At 42.2% G+C, this 16,084-nt stretch overlaps 1 protein-coding gene across 5 annotated transcripts in view; it reads left to right on the forward strand.

Moving 5' to 3' along the window:
* Positions 1 to 16,084, forward strand: part of slc12a5a (solute carrier family 12 member 5a) — a 126,870-nt gene that overhangs the window by 29,287 nt on the left and 81,499 nt on the right. The window contains exon 1 of one of the 5 annotated variants that reach the window (XM_035630461.2): positions 15,964 to 16,084. This exon is cut by the window's right edge and continues 419 nt beyond it. The exons of the other annotated variants lie outside the window; for them this stretch is intronic. The gene's annotated coding sequence lies outside the window, so the exon portion shown is untranslated. Of the gene's footprint in view, positions 1 to 15,963 lie in introns of those variants that run through there. 5 annotated transcript variants of the gene reach the window in all.

Here is a 16,084-nt window from a genome sequence, read left to right on the forward strand (position 1 = left end):
TGCTCGTTTACATCAACATACGCAGCACATGAATACTGTGCGGATGCTTGCACGCTTCTTTATTTATTTATTTTGCAGTGCTCCCAGAAAACCGTCATACAAAACCACCTAAAGCACATTGAACCATACTGACATAATGTCAGCACTGCAGTGGTGAGGTGACAGTCTTCTTCAATTGAATCTAGCGGCACGCTATAACCTGAAATGATCTTCTGCCTTGATATAGTCGTAATTCTATCAGCCACGGGCCGGGCTGTAATCTTATTATCTGTTGTTAACAGAGTTGGGGTTGGGTGGGGGCTCGGCAGCGATGGGGATCTCCACAGGGCAGATTACCTCTGCATTATCCACTCAGAAAAGGACATTATCACCTATCACAAGCCAGAGGTGTCAATTGATCCAATCAGATTGTCCCTCTAGTGATGCAGGCCACTCCCATCGCCAGTTAATTATAGAGAAGATGAGACACTCCGCTGGATAGAGCTGCAACAGCCTGCTGGTCCGTTAGTGTACTGCACGTTGCGCCAAATCACAACGTACATTATCTCGAGGCATTTATTCAAGACCTCACAATATTACAGAGGAGCACAACAGTTCCCAAAATGAGCAAGCAGAAAAACTCCCTTTTTACAGGGAGAACTTTATATCACAACTGGACTCAGTTGTCGCAACTGGACTCAGTTGTCCAGTTGTGATAGAGAGAGAGAGAGAGAGAGATTTTTTTTGGATTTTTAAAAACAACTTTTATTAATATTTTCCAGAGAACATCACGGTCCTCTACAAATGAATTGAAAAACAGTAAACAAAAAATTAATAAACGAATGTACTGAATAAATCAAGTCATAGAAACACAGAGTGAAAGACTTTTCACTCTGTTCGGTCTCCTTACAAAGAAAATGGATATAAAAAAACAGCATATTTTCTTTGCCAACAATACAAGCATGATTAACCCAGATTTAAGCCTCTGTTTCTTAAACAAAATTCCCCTTCTCATTTGCCAAACACGATTTTCTTCCAACCTGGTTCTCACTCTCATAATTAGCTCCGTTCTGACTCATAGGTAACGCAAACTTTGTACCCCTGTGAGAGAGATTTGTGAAAAGCAACTTCAGCAAGACCGTATATAATGGAAACAAAATACATCTCCGAGAGCGTTCTCAATATGCTTAAGATTTACTTATATTTTTTCAACAATGCTGGATTTTTCCCATTTGTCAAAATTATGATGGTAAAATTCAGTTTCATTATTTCATTACAGGAGCTGGTTTGATGCAAAAGCCACCACGGGAAAAAGAATAATGAAAGGACGCCACAAATGTTGTTGTGAGCGTAAAGGGCAGGATCCCTTTCCGCATCGACCAGCCATGCCCTGCCTCTTGTTTTCTTATCCGGTCGGCCACAAAAACAGAGTACAATCCATTACTGATTCTCACTTTGCCAACTGATAGAATAAATGACAATATGCACACGAGCAAAACTTCCATTTTGGTTTATTATTCATAATATTTTTAAATAATGGAATAATTTTATTGCACGAGTGGGATTCATAGAAACCTGAAACAATACAGCTAAAAATAGCTGAAAAAGCCGCACGCAAAGCAGCCATGTGAAGACTCAGCACTCAGAGATATTCTCTGATCATTTATCTTTTCGTGCAGAAAAAAAATCTTTTGAAGAAATTGGGCAAAAATTACAGTAAAAGTAAATATAAAATATGATCTAAAAGGATGAATGTTGAACCCAATAACTGCCGTCTGCCCTCAGTGGTCATCTTGAGTGCACGTGTCAGCTTCCTCTCTCCCTCTTTCTGCACTGAGATAAGTATGAATGCTAAATCAAAGCAACACATCAAAAGGAATATTTTAGGTTCAGCATAATTACGTGTCTATTTTTGGCCACCGACATAAGAAAGCGTTGGCCCTATTGGTGTCGAGACCATCTCTTGTCAGCCTTATCTCATCCCAGGATTAAGGGGTTTTGGGTGGTGAAGTATTTGCTCTCCGTCATGGCTGCAGCCAGTGTTGAGCAGTTTACAACCCACTCAGCAGCAGCAGACGATTTCCTAGATCTGAACACTTGCTATCAAACAATCCTCATTTTGTGGCTACGTCGCAGTACCGGACGTTAAGGTCTGCAGATTGTAAGGGGAAATCACTCGTGTGATTTGAATTCAGAACATGGTGTACTCTGCATACTACCCATTCAGTGTGTTTTCCCCCCCCCCCCACGATGAGTATTTTTGGTGGAAATGTCAGACCAGCTTATAGGTTCACTGTTGCAAAAGGGACAGGAATAGCAACAAAGGTCGATGTGGCATAAAATTGACATCAGATCGCTTAATGTGGGAACAGTAATGAGGTGACCTTTCATGAGGAACGCATAACTTGTGAGCTGTGGTTTCAAGAACATAAACCACATGAATGAAGGGTAATGAAGGAAAAGTTTCCCAGACAGTTTATGAACAAGGCAAGACATTTAGAAAAACAGGACTGTGGCATAATTTAATCTCAAATTGTTGTTTTTTTTTAAGAAAGTTTATACATTTCTACTTTTCATTTTAACAAAAAAAAGCTATATTTATCATTTCATTTGTGGTATGTTACACGTCGCATTTTTTTTAGTTCTGGCTGCAAAACATTTTCTCTTATAACCACTGACCTGTTTGTGCATGCCCCATAAGTTTGCACAGATGCACAGGAGCAGAGCAGATAAACGATGGCCTTTTTTAAAGCTCACTAGATCTGGACCACATATCCTGTGGCCGCTTTTTTTTCAAATGAGAAATAGTGCGTTACAAACCAGACACAGATCACACCTGCCTGCAAAATATGTGCGGTTGGATGCATTCTGTTTTTAGCACTATTTGATGTTGTGATCAAAGACTTGTTCGCCAACATAGTACCAATGTTCTTATGCACAAAAAAATATGCCTCATAAAAAAGTGCCTTGTGTTTATGCAGGATCCACTGTCATTTTTGGGGGATTTTATCTTTTTAAACTGCAACTAATAAACCACAAAACAAGTAAAGGTAATTTAAAAATGTATTTTGCATGAACAATTGCTTCACTACATGTGCTACTGAATGGCATTATAGTAGTTTTGAGGTTAAGTCCTATTTGGAATCTCACAGATTTTATTTAATGTGGGAAAATGTCACTTGTCAAATTCCTTATGAAATATATATCAACCAAATATCAGACAAAGTTAATAGCAAACAGACGTTTTTACCAACAACTTTGCCTGAAGAATTCAACTCAGGTTGCCTATCCCCACTTTACGTAGTATTCACTTGCTAGCCCTATAGAAACTCCATTTTCTGGAACTTTTCCTACCAACCCCCTCGTAAAATATCCGCAAGATGTCAGCGTGAACCAATGTGGAAATACAGTATGAAAATCTCCGGAAAACTCTCAGGGGCCGAGTGGGAGCGTGTTGATGACTGTAAACAAAATCACTCCTTTCCGCAGTGGAATCATCATCGCGTCCTGCCTCCATCGCGCTCTACCCAGACGCCACAGAATGTTCTGGAAATTGGAGAATGTGTGTACGCAATGCTGCAGACATTTTCTGGAGTTCACGTCGGAAAAAAAACCAAAGTCTAACCGCACCCCGGGCTTTCCTGATGTTTTGTGTTCATTATTAAAACATCTGCATCTCAAAATGTTCAACATCAGGAGGAAGCAAAGATTTCAGCAGATGACTGTAGTGTTTAATTCCGTGCTGAGAGCCAGGCACCAATGCTGTCTTGCTGCTCAGAGGGGTTTGGTAGCTTATTCCGTATTTGTGTACAAAATTGGTGGCAGCCACAGTAGAAAGTCTATAAAAATCTCAGCCCACACACTTTAAAGCCTACGGTAACCCCTATAAACCTTTCTAGTTTGCAACTGCGAGCAGAACATTGTTAAATGTTACACAACGGCGACAAATTCCCTATATTATAACACATAAAATCACAGACCATTTCTCCTTTTAAATGTATTTTTTCTTCTTCTCTGGAATGGAGCAAAAATTGGCCAGTGAAAGTCGTCAGGGATGTCAAATGGCCAATGTTCCTGTTGTGAAAATGTCCTTGTTCTTATAAACACATCCACTGAACTTAATTGCCACAAATTTGCCAAATATGGCAGCAGCTCCGTACTAAAGATAATCCCTGCGATCATGTTTCTGTGAAGCCTGAACCAAACATTGATTTGTGTTACACTGGATAAATCGCCCCCTTTCTATCTCTGTCGAGTGTCTCCTCCTCCTGACGTAAACAGATCTTCTTTGCTCTAAAGCAGCTTACACGGGCAGCCTACGAAAATCATTTAGGATGTTGCTCCAAGGCGGGAATTGCCTGTAGAACCTTGGTGTTCTTGACATGCTGAACCCGTCTATTTGATCCGCTGTTTGAGTGGCTCTTATTAAAAAGCTACCATTTAATTAGGCATACGTACTGTAGGCCATGTTTGTACATTAGTGTGTTCCAGTTCAACTTAATGAGTCTTGTATGGCAACAATCTTTGAAGAGAGGTTGCCCCGATATTCTGGTTTTACCAAACTGGGGTAGTGATCATCGCGGGGAGGCCAGAAGATGTAGAGCCATGCATGGAAATGTGCCCTCATTAGTTTCTGTTCTCATTCGGGCCGATGCTCCTCCTCCTCCTCTTCTTCTCCCTCTTCTTCTTTTCCTCTCACTTCATTCTCTCCTCTTTCTGTTGCTTCGTCGCTTTTCCTTTGGAGGAAATAAAACTGGGTCATATCCTCCCTCCTGCTCCTGGTCCTCAGTGGCTCAAATGGAGTAAGTAGGAAAAAAGAAGGTGTATTAATGCAGCTCTGGTAGATATGCAGGGAGAGGGAGATGTATGGATGGCAATGAAGGCATAGTCACGACACACACACACACACACACACACACACACACACCTGCCGTACACGCATAGACTCATACATTGCTATGAGGTGTCAAAGGATTCAGCCAACTACCACACATAACCTTTACTGCCTACTTGCTACAACTAAAGGACATATACACGTACGTTGGCGAGCTGTAGCAAGCGCTACCTCAACACACCTCACGAGTTTTAGCAAGCTAGAATTTGTTTTCCTTTTCTATTTCAACCAAGAATTTGGTACAGTGGGCAGTGATCTGCTCTCGTGTTGATTCAGCCCCGCCTCTTTTTGCAATGACTACATGACTGAAATGAAGTGTACCATTTGGAGTAGTTTGTGTTACACTAAACCCACAAAAGCTGGAAGGGGATTAAACTCGATGAGCGCGTTCCCGTCGCAATATTTGATCCGACCACGGCCTCCCGGCGTCCTCGCCGATGTCCACAGCCCGGATCCTTGCCACCCTGGACCGCAGGAGGCTTTGATATAGTCATCTCATGCCTGTGAAATCGTCCCATCGCTCGATCGCTTGCCACAGAAATCATAGGCGAATTTATGAAGCCGCATTATCATGTTATGACACAGTTTCTGGCACCTGGGGCAGATGATTGATGAGCGGCTGCAAGGGGAAAGAAAAGAAAAAAGCCTGCCGCCGACCAGCAACAACTTACGAGCATTATCGGTAGATAATGTGCCTCATTGACACACTCCCCATTCATGTGTAATGAGCTGAGAAATAAATAAATAGTTGGGTAAACCTCTAGCTGGTGCTCATCATGTTAGGTTATGTGTGTAGGCGTTTGCCGCAGCGTGTCAATTATGACATATGCTCCACTTACAACACAGACCAACACACTAAATCAGACTATCAAACTGTAATGTGTGTGACTATGGGGCTCATGTGTGCGTATGAGATCACATGTGCAGGTAGATGAGGCGTATGTTGCGCTACATCACATTAGTGTAACGCCTGTGTCTCCATTTTGGGTCAATGTAAATCACTGGCGTCTGGTCAGATTATAAATATCTGAAAAATTGACCTAGTAAGGGCATTTTTTAACAAAAGTTCACTGAATCCTTTGACACGCCGGTCCAAGAAGCACTATGATCACTTCTCCTCTGTCTCTCTCAGTGCATCTTATCCACTGTAGTGCACCTTCTTTTTCCCTCTCCTGAGCATCTCACCGCTGCTTTTCTTCCTGCTACGTCTTCATCTAACAGTGTGTCTTTCAGTGCGGACTGCTCGCTGCCACAGGTCAATAGTTCTGTCAGGTTCACCTCCTTAATGTGGGAAGATGTCAGAGTCTCCCTCACCACACACATACACACACACACATACACAGATAAGCTACGCACATATAACAGTAAAAATAATACAATATTATCGTTATGATGCATGTGGCACATGCTGACAAGGCTAACAATGATGATAAGGCCTGACCGAAAGCAATATTTGAGAGTTTGAAAAACTCCATACATCACCTGTCATTTTTGCTTCTGTGATAAAGTTACATCATTTGGTCCTTTTTCGCAGCTGAGGTCTTTCATTTATGTGATATATATATATATATATATATATATATATATATATATATATATATATATATATATATATTTCTTTTTTTCAGACCACATCGAGCAGCAGCATGGACGAGACTGCTGGTAGCCTTAATTTGCTGTGTTTCACTCAACATTTCATAATTATTTCCGCTGCCTGACAACAGAAACAAGAAAACATGTTAATTGACAAACGAATGTAAATATTTTCAGAAGGAGTCCTTAATACTGTTCATTGCTCCTCAAATGCACAATGGCAACAAACGTGTTTTTGACATCTCCGTACCACGGGTCAGCGTTGCTCAGTGTAAATTTATGTTGGCTGGTGATCTATGAACAGTAGCTACACATTAGTTATTCAATAAATGCTATTTGTGTGACATGCATTATATTGCAAGACAATAATTCATGATAATTGGTACATATCTGCTACCAAAGAAATGAATCTTAGGGACCGGTGCACCTGCTTGCACGCGTGTGGGTCATAAGTTGTTAAATCACATTCAGCAGAAACATTCACATTCATGGGAAAATTCCTAAATCGACTCAAACGTATGTGAGAGATGACTTTGGCATTTTTCTATTTTGTTTGAGATTGCACCACTTGCACTATGCTACCTCTAACACACTCGGAATGCAAGGGGATTTGATGACCTCAGAGTTTGCCAGGTTATGTTTTCTCGACGCTGGTAGCCGGTTGTTGCTGCTTGGGAAAGATTAGCTGATTGGAAGGAGAGCGCTCTGAGATTGGCCGGGCAAGCCTCATCAGGTGACACACCTTTAGAGCAAAACAAAAGCCCGGCTCTCTTGTGTCGAGACGTCACCGGACCACTTTGATCTCCCCCCGCTCTTCCTGTCAGAGAATCTCCCCCACCTCTTCAGATGTCTGTCTCGCAGTCAAAGCCCCGTCAGATGCGGAGGGCTTGTTTCTCGAGACTGAACCCGACTCTTCTCACATTAATTACTTGACAGCCGCTCTGAGCGCCGCGAGGCCGTGCCAGCCCCGCAGGTTTTTTTCAACACACAGCGGATCTCTGACATCACAGTCGCTTAGTATGCTCCCTGCCTCTCTGAAGAATAAATTATGCCGCCAAGTTATATAACAATAACCCGTCAACTGGAGCTAACAGGGACTGGGGGACAAATTTGAGCTTTTCAAAGTTTTTCACAATTGTGCTGAATAGATTTTTGCCCTTCTCTTTCATGTATCCCTCATATTCGATAATGACGGTCAGGGAAGTCGTCCTTTCATGTAGTAAAATCAGCCTTTCGCAAGAGACACAGCTATGATTAGATTTGTTGGTGAAGGAGACTTTTTTATTTTTCAAATAAGCAGGTCGATTCAATAAAGAGAATTTACACAGTGTGTGTAAACGTGTTATTCAATATGGCAGCAGCAGCTAAACTGATGGACAGCAGTAGATGGAATCCACCCAGCCCCTCCTGAATAGCATCCATTATTGTTCAGAGCCTGAGCCCATACAGTAAATTACCCCTCAGGAGACCAGGGCTCAATTCAAACAGTTACCGTGTAATTTTCTTGAGCCTATTCTAACACAGTTAGTATATCATGTATATCCTGTTGTGTTTGTGCAAGCGTATATGTTTGTCCTCAGGCTTGCCTTAGGAGGATACTAGGCACTTTTTTGGGCAGATACTGATCCGCCCGAAGCGGTTTATAGACATATACGTAAAGTGCAAAAAAAATGTGTTTGCGGTTCACAAATGACCAACGCAGCAGGAGATTGTCCGGGTCAGACGTGTTCACAACATCAGGAACATTTCCGTGACATTCAGGTGCCTCACTCCGCTCACCCTGAATTTTCTGCCGACTTTTACTGATTTATTCTACCATTGGCTCACTGGGACATTTCTGGAAAAACGTCGCTGGGAAGTCGGCAGGAAAAGTTCCGGAAAATATCCAGAGCAACATTTGTCCGGACTTAAGTGTATGTTTGAAAGCAGCTTTAGTTAGACTTGGACCACAGAACCAGAGATTCTAAATACCAGAAACACCCAGTGTTTTAGAAAGAGGGGGAGGGGACAAGACACATGGGAAATCTAATGGAGCTTAACTCATCAACAGAAGTGCTTGGATACTGTGCGAACTCAAACAGTTTCACGAGTGCTCTGTAGTAACACTGTGCACATTGGCCTCATATTATGTTTGTGGAAGTCATTTGAACATTTGCATATTTCATTTTCCAAAATGGCTCAAACTGAAAACTAAAAATGCATTATTTATGTCAATGCAGCTTCAATTAGATTCATTGCAACCGTCACCAAGCAGGGACGTGACTATACCATGTGGCTGATTCTCCGTCAACTCCGATCATACGACATGACTGTAAAATAGTCTGAATGGACCCAGAGTGCTGCTGATGCGAGGCAAACACAAACCTGTAGTGAACGCCATCGTGTCTGGGATGAAAGTTGGGGGGCTTAGACGTGTCGAACGCGAATGCAGTCGAAGCAATTCTTTTGACAGATCAAGAAAGCCAGTGAATTGCATTATTTAAGCACAAATGCCGTCTTGCACTAAAAAACTTTTTTTTTAATTTCAGACTCTGAGGGAATTCAGAGAGAATATTACAGATGCTGTTTCATTTCGAAAGTTTCCATGCCTCTTCTGGCCGCGCTCTTGGAGATGAGAAGGGAAGAGACGACTCAAGCCTCCTTCCACGATCCTTGTTTCTCGTTTATTTTTTTGTCTTTGTGTCTTTCCGTTGTCTCTCCAGTTGAGGTTTAACTCTGTGTCCAGCGCTCTAGTGCTTTTTGGCTGCCGGATGGTGTAAAACGCTGCTCGCCCTTGTCAACGGTTCGGAGGTGCTAAGACAGACTATAATGATCTGGCAGGGGTCCAAGACAACAGAGCACACGGGGAGACGAGGCTCTGCTCCCGATGCTGTACGTCGCTTGCGTGTCCTCTCACCTTATCTCTAGTAACAATACCAATACCCTGAGCCACTCACCACTGTGCACTGAGGACGTGTGTTCTAGGGTTTGGTACTAAGACTGGAACCCAAATTTAGAGTTAATGAAAAGAAACATGCTTTTTGATTAGCAGGTAGGTAGACTGTCTATAGCTCTCAGATGTGTGATATAAAATAATCCCAAAATTTGAACACAAGCAAATGGAAATTTTGTCTTCGCACACTTTAGAACATACGCATAGTGTTCATGAAGGCTAATGCTGAGTTTGGACTCATCTTGACATCAGTGTGGTTGAGGACCAGCCAAGAATTAGTCTGGGATTTAACACCCTGATCTATTCCTTTGAATACAAAGGTGGTTTTGTATAGGGCAGCAACTAATGAATATTTTCATAATAGATTCATTTGTCGATTATTTTCTCGTTTAATCGATTAGTTGTTTGGTGCATAAAACGTCATGAAATGGTGAATAATGTTAATGGTGTTTCCCAAACATCAACATGATGTTTTGTTTTGTTCACACGCCGAAGATATTCAGTTTACTGTCATGGAGGGAGCAAAGACACCAGAAAATACTCACATTTAAGAAGCTGAAATCAGAGAATTACATTTTTTTTCCAAGAAACTACTTGACTCGATTAATCGATTATCAAAATAGTTGGCGATTAATTAAGTTATCGATCACTATTGAATTAATTGATTAACTGTTGCAGCTCTAGTTTTGTATTCAACATACAGTACTCAATTGATAATGGTTAATAATTAAAAAACTCTAAACCCAATCCTTGCACGTCCTCCGTATTTATTGTGGGTAGCACAGTCTAGTTGAGCCTCCTCTTCGATGCTTTCCTTTTGGCCTATGCACCATAGCTCACTAAGTCCTTCCCATTGCTTAACTAAGTCGATTAGAGAAGAGATGTATTTTTGCCAAAAAATCGTACGTGAGTCCTTTGCTCCTCTTCATTTTATGACTCTTTTATGACTCTGATCTATTTTCTCCGCGTGTCTCTAAAAGGCCAGCTCCCCCTCCCTCCTTCTCACCGTCCCCTCCTCTCCCCTCCTCTCCTCTCTCGCTCCTTCAGATGACACAAGGTCAGCTGGAGTCAGCGCGCCCTGCTCAGAAACATGATTCAATTTGTCTTGACCATGGCCTGTCATCATTAAAGGTATTTAGAGTGTGTGAGTTTGTCTTCTTCATTATTAGGCCCTTGAGTAGAGTGAACCAGGTCATAATGACCAAGACTCTATGTAGTAAAACATTACTCAACAAAGTCCTTGTCCTTTACTGGCTTAAGTTCATGACATTTAAATTACAGTCATCCCGATACTATTTTTTACTTTCCCATACAGATTCTGATACCTGGAGTTCGAGTATCTGCCAATACGAGTACCAATCTGGTACCAAAGTATTTTTTTAAATTCCAACTTTCATGGCGTATTTTAACATCTGTATGTTACTAAGCCTGTATCGAAGTGATGATAGCTATCATTGTTGTTTGGCCTGGCTCAGGTGAAACCCTTTTGAAACAAAGCTGCATACAGAGAATGAATGTCATAGAACTTCTTTGTATTATCTAGTTTGACAGTCATAACTGAAAGAGATCACACATAAACACATCTAAGATTAAACAATAGCAGTGAGCAAATTCAAAACTAAATGATAATTGAAATTCCCTTAAAGAAATGTCAACTTGCAACCACAGTTAAGAAAAATACAACATCTTCAGTCTGCACCTTTCACAGTACTCCTGAGTAAAACATGACAAACAAAAATGTGTGACTCATGCTTCTGGCATTTAGACATAACCCCCAACTGTAACCCCCCCCCCCCCCCCCCCCCCCCCCCCCCTCTCTTTTCTGTCCCTCTGTGTAGTACACACACATCATTGACAAACACACAATCTTGTAGCTACACAATTTAATAAAAAAAAGTGCAAGCTCTCAGAACAAGCGCATCATTGTAGTATTCCACACATCTATCGCTGTAGTGCTCACTACCTCTACTTCGCATACTGTTGCCAGAGAACTGCAGTTGGCAGTCTCTGATTGTTGTAAGGGTTTGGGCTAATCCAATAACAGGCCCCCTGTTTGTAGTCAAGACACTGTTAAGTTGTCAGCAAGCCATGCTGCTTAAGAGACAAGAAAGCCTTGAAGACGCCTGAGCGAGTCGGCGGGACATGCACAGAATATTGCCCACAGAAAATTGAATTCCATTAATCAGCCTTTTCTGGTTGCTCAAATCGAGATAAAAAAGCACAATTTGAAACGATCTCTAGAAACTATGCGAATCCGAGCTGCGAGTGAAATGATCCACTTGTCACAGCACCGTAGGAAAAAGGAGAAGAGCCCCACTTACATCTGACCAATTAATTTTCTTTTTTTGATATTGAAAATACGTTGGATTCAGTTTCATTTGAATCATTGTTTTTTTTTTTTAAAGTTAGCCAACGTTTGGAAATCCCCGAACTAAAAACTAGATGTGAAAGTTTTACCTTCAGCTACTTAACCACGGAATAACTTTTTAAAATAACTTTAAAAAACAACAACAATATTCTGTTTTAGAATTACATACTGAAATCAACCTTTATGACTTCTCTGTCTTTTTTAAATTGATCTGTTATTGTCATTAAATATTCTTTGATTTTGAAAACTCTACCAGAACCTCCCGTTTGTTCGGTCTCTGTTAGAAAACAGCTGCTCTGCCAGCAGGTCCCTCTGCCCACTGCTACATTTCTACATATGTTTTCCCTGAAGCACAGCATTCCCTTATTATTGGGTGTTTCTGAAAATCTTCCCTGGATAGAATAGAAAAAGGTTTGATGGCAAGTCCTTTTTTTAAACATTCAACGGACTGGGGACAGATACTTGCCACCGACCACTTCATCAAAGTGGTTAACAGACATGGTAAAGGTCACCTTATTCCAGGATTTGTCACTTTAGTTTAGTAGTGACGATATTGTTAGTCTTATTTATATATATGACAAACACACACACACACCTTTTTTATTAATTTTTTTTTTCAAAGCATAAAAATTTGAGGGCTTGGGAGCTCAAGGACTATTTTTAACAACTGAACAAAGGTGTTATGTTACGCTCTAAGCGGTAAATGTTAATAATTCATACCTGCATTACTTGACGGTCCCATATATGAGTCAGCAGCAAAGGTATTGTTACCTGGCATGCAGAGCTTTTCAAGTATTAGTCGACTAAGTATTGCTTCAGTGCCTTTGGACTTTTTTGATTTAGGAAATCCATGTTATTACTAAGTAACATTTCAAGGTCGGGGTTGTAAAACAAGACGTTACATTGCTCAATGGTGTGAAACAGCAAATCACTCAAATTTACAGTTGGCCCTTTGCCTATTTCTGTCTTAAAGAAAAAATATAGCAGCCGTTTGGCAGCCTGTGAGCTAACGCCAGCCGGTTCGGTCGTGAGCCTTCACATGTGGAAGGGTTATATGAAAATGTGAGGTCAGAGCTTGGTGCCCAGGCTGCCGACGTTTGAAACTGCACAGAGAAAGAGATTGGTAGCGATGATAACCGGACACCAGCCTCTCCTTGGGGGAAATGTGAGTCCACAGGTGGATGTGGGTTGATTCAAATTCAAAATGTAAGCCGACTGCAGTGACGATGAGGCACTGTGGTGGAGCAGCAGCACCTAAGGCCGAGCAGTGGAGTGAGCTGAGCGTTGCGAGCTGAAATAGATCACCCGGGTTGAAAGGATGCGTTTGATATGTGCACAAGTGTGTCAAGTATGCCACATGTGAGTGTAGCAGCCCCACTTGTGTTGTCTGTCTGACCAGGCTGCTAGGTTTCGCTCAGTTTCTGTCAAATCAACTGCTCTGACCGCCATTTATTCATCAGGCTTAGCACGTGTCAGTGGTGCCATGTAATTCACTGTTACCTGGAATGTGGAGGATGTGAACTGGGCTTCCTATCACCATGTTGTCAATGAGAATATCAGTGGGACCTCTAGCGCCACCCTTGGAAATTATGTTAGGTCCCTGAATGGGGACAACATGATGGACAAGTCTTTTCAATCCACTGTCCCTCCTTTATTTTTCTTTACAGATGAAATGATTAATCAATTAATTTATCGACTGAAAAACTGTTCTGATAATCGGTTGATTGGTACAATCTTTTCTCAAGCGACACGATGAAACATTGACAAACAGCACGTAGTAACCGAGAACCCAGCGGTCGCTCTAACAGAGCTTCATCGGTCTGCTGACGCGATGGGAGAACCGGCTGGAAGAACTACCCTCTGGACAGCACTCCATCAATCCGGCCTTCATGGTAGAGTGGCTAGATGGAAGCCACTTTGAGTAAAAGGTATATCACAGCTCACTTTGAATTTGCCAAATGCCACTTAAAGACATGAGGTGAAGGATTGTCCGGTTTCATGAGACAAAAACTGAACTCTTTGGGCAGAATTCCAAATGCTTTGCATTGTGGACACTGGACAGCAGTCGCTGCTCGTCACATGGCTAATACCAACCCTGTCCTCGGAAGGACGCCTGCTCCAGAGTGCACGTCACCTGAGACTCGGGCGACCGTTCACTTTAGAGTACGATAATGGCGCAGACAGCACTAGAGAGGCTTTGGGACACGTCTGTCTGTCCTCAAGTGGTGCGGCCGAAGCCGAGATATAAACCTCCTTAGAACATCTGCGGAGGGACCCGAGGATGGCATTTCACAGATGCTTCCCATCCAGTCTGACAGAGCTTGAGAGGATCTGTCAGGCAGAATACGATAAACTGCCAAAATCCAGGTGTGCAAGGCTCCAAGTGAGACTTAACCCGAGGAGACTCAAAGCTGTGATTGCTGCCAAATGGGATGGAGAGATATAAGGTTTTGAGTTTTTTAGGATTTGCAAAAAATTCTAAAAGCATGTATTCAGTTTTTTATGTTTTTGTTGAGTACAGATTGATTGGCAAAAATTGTGATTTTTATCAATTTAATTCAATCTGTTACCAAATAAAGTGCAAAAGTAAGTGCATATGGTGTTACAGCAGAAATATCATGAAGTTCCTGACCAGGATTGTGGGTGGAGGAGTGCAGTGCAGTGTACCCACATCAGTTCAGTCCCCATTTATTTCAGTAACTAATGCCCTTGCTTTTTTTATAATGCACTTTAATAATGTGTTTTCTTTGATGTCTTCCTTCACGTCATTTCAAAAAAATAAAATAAGTCTCGACCCTCTCTGCTCGATGCGAGAGCAGCTGTAGCAGCCCAATGGAAAATAATCAGATTTCATGTCAGGCGCTGCACGTCTAAGCATCGGATTGATTGCTTGAAACAACACCTACTATAATCTATATTAAGCAATGATCTGCAGGTCATTCAGGGCATAATTGCACCACCGGAATGCAAATACAAAAAGCTCTTCCCCCATGGATATGATTTAATTTGTGCATGTCTTTTGTTGTTACAAATAAACCCCAAATATGGGGGTGGGTACTAATGAACAAACAGAGAGAAATGTGTCTGTACGCACAGCTCGGCGAAGAAATGTATTGCCAAGCTTCAAGGTGTTGCTTCTCTGTCAAGGTAATTGCACCTTGACAAAACTGGTTTTGTTTCAGACATTTGTAATACATTTATTCACATCAGCCGAGTGTGTAGTTAAATTTTTCCTCCCTTCTCTTTTTGTCGGAATCTATTCCGTGCATCAGCACCACCATGACTAAAACCAAGATTAATTGCTTTCATATCTCTCTGGTGTGGGATCACAATCGCTGGGACAGAGAAACACACTCAGACTCACACACACATACGCACAAGCAGAGTGTCCTCTTACCACTCACTTTTTTTTCTTTTTCTTTTTTCGCTCGCAGTACACGGTGTACCAGATCAAAATGAATCTGCATGGATCAAAATGAGACGAGTCTAATTGACAAGAAGTATTCAGCGCTGTGCCGCCGCCATCAGTCAGCGCGCGGGTCCTCTCAGTTGGAACCAAACATCTCGTCAAGACTGTATTCCAAGATGAAGAACCGCTCTGTTTTGTGAGCTGCATACGCAGAGAGCAAAGAAGCAAGTGTGTGTACAGTGTGCAGTTGCACAATCTACAAAAGCAAAACGCTTGCCGTTGTACCCCAATGCTGAGTGTCTTTCTATGTGCGTGCGCTTCTGAATACATGGCTCTCCCTCGGTGTTTTCCATAACCGTGTACAGATGATGTTGATAGGGCCTGTTCATCCCTTGAAGGAAACAGAGGCTTCTATTTGCATCTGACATTAAAGAAGGGAGTGAGCACGGCGGCTTATTACAAAGCCGACAGGAGGAGAAGCCGATGCATAATGCACCTCGGCGGACAGAGTACAGCAGAGCAGCGAGGCTACCGCCGGCTCGCTCTTCTAACAGCATCAATTCTGCTTCCCCAATCATCTCTCTGTCTGACAGCTGCGATGAGTGGAGGGAGGCAGGGAGCGAGCGGAGCCTTAGATATAGTAGAAATCGCACTGCTGTTTGAATATGCAATCAGTTTGGCGGCTACAATGACTGAGCAACATCATCTGAGCAGCAGAGAGTGAATGTTTTTTGGGGTTTTTTTGTATCTGTGAGTGGGTGATATTGAGATCAGGAGCAAGGCAGACAAAAAAGAGAGAGAGAAGGAAGGAGGGAGAAAGCGAGTGTGCAGCTTTGAGGCGTTCCATCATCCGCCAAACTCCTGCAGCTTCCCACTTCCCTCCTCCTCCTCCTCCTCCTCCTCCTCCTG

This window comes from Scophthalmus maximus, chromosome 6 (genome assembly GCF_022379125.1).
Source record: "Scophthalmus maximus strain ysfricsl-2021 chromosome 6, ASM2237912v1, whole genome shotgun sequence".
NCBI lineage: Eukaryota > Metazoa > Chordata > Actinopteri > Pleuronectiformes > Scophthalmidae > Scophthalmus > Scophthalmus maximus.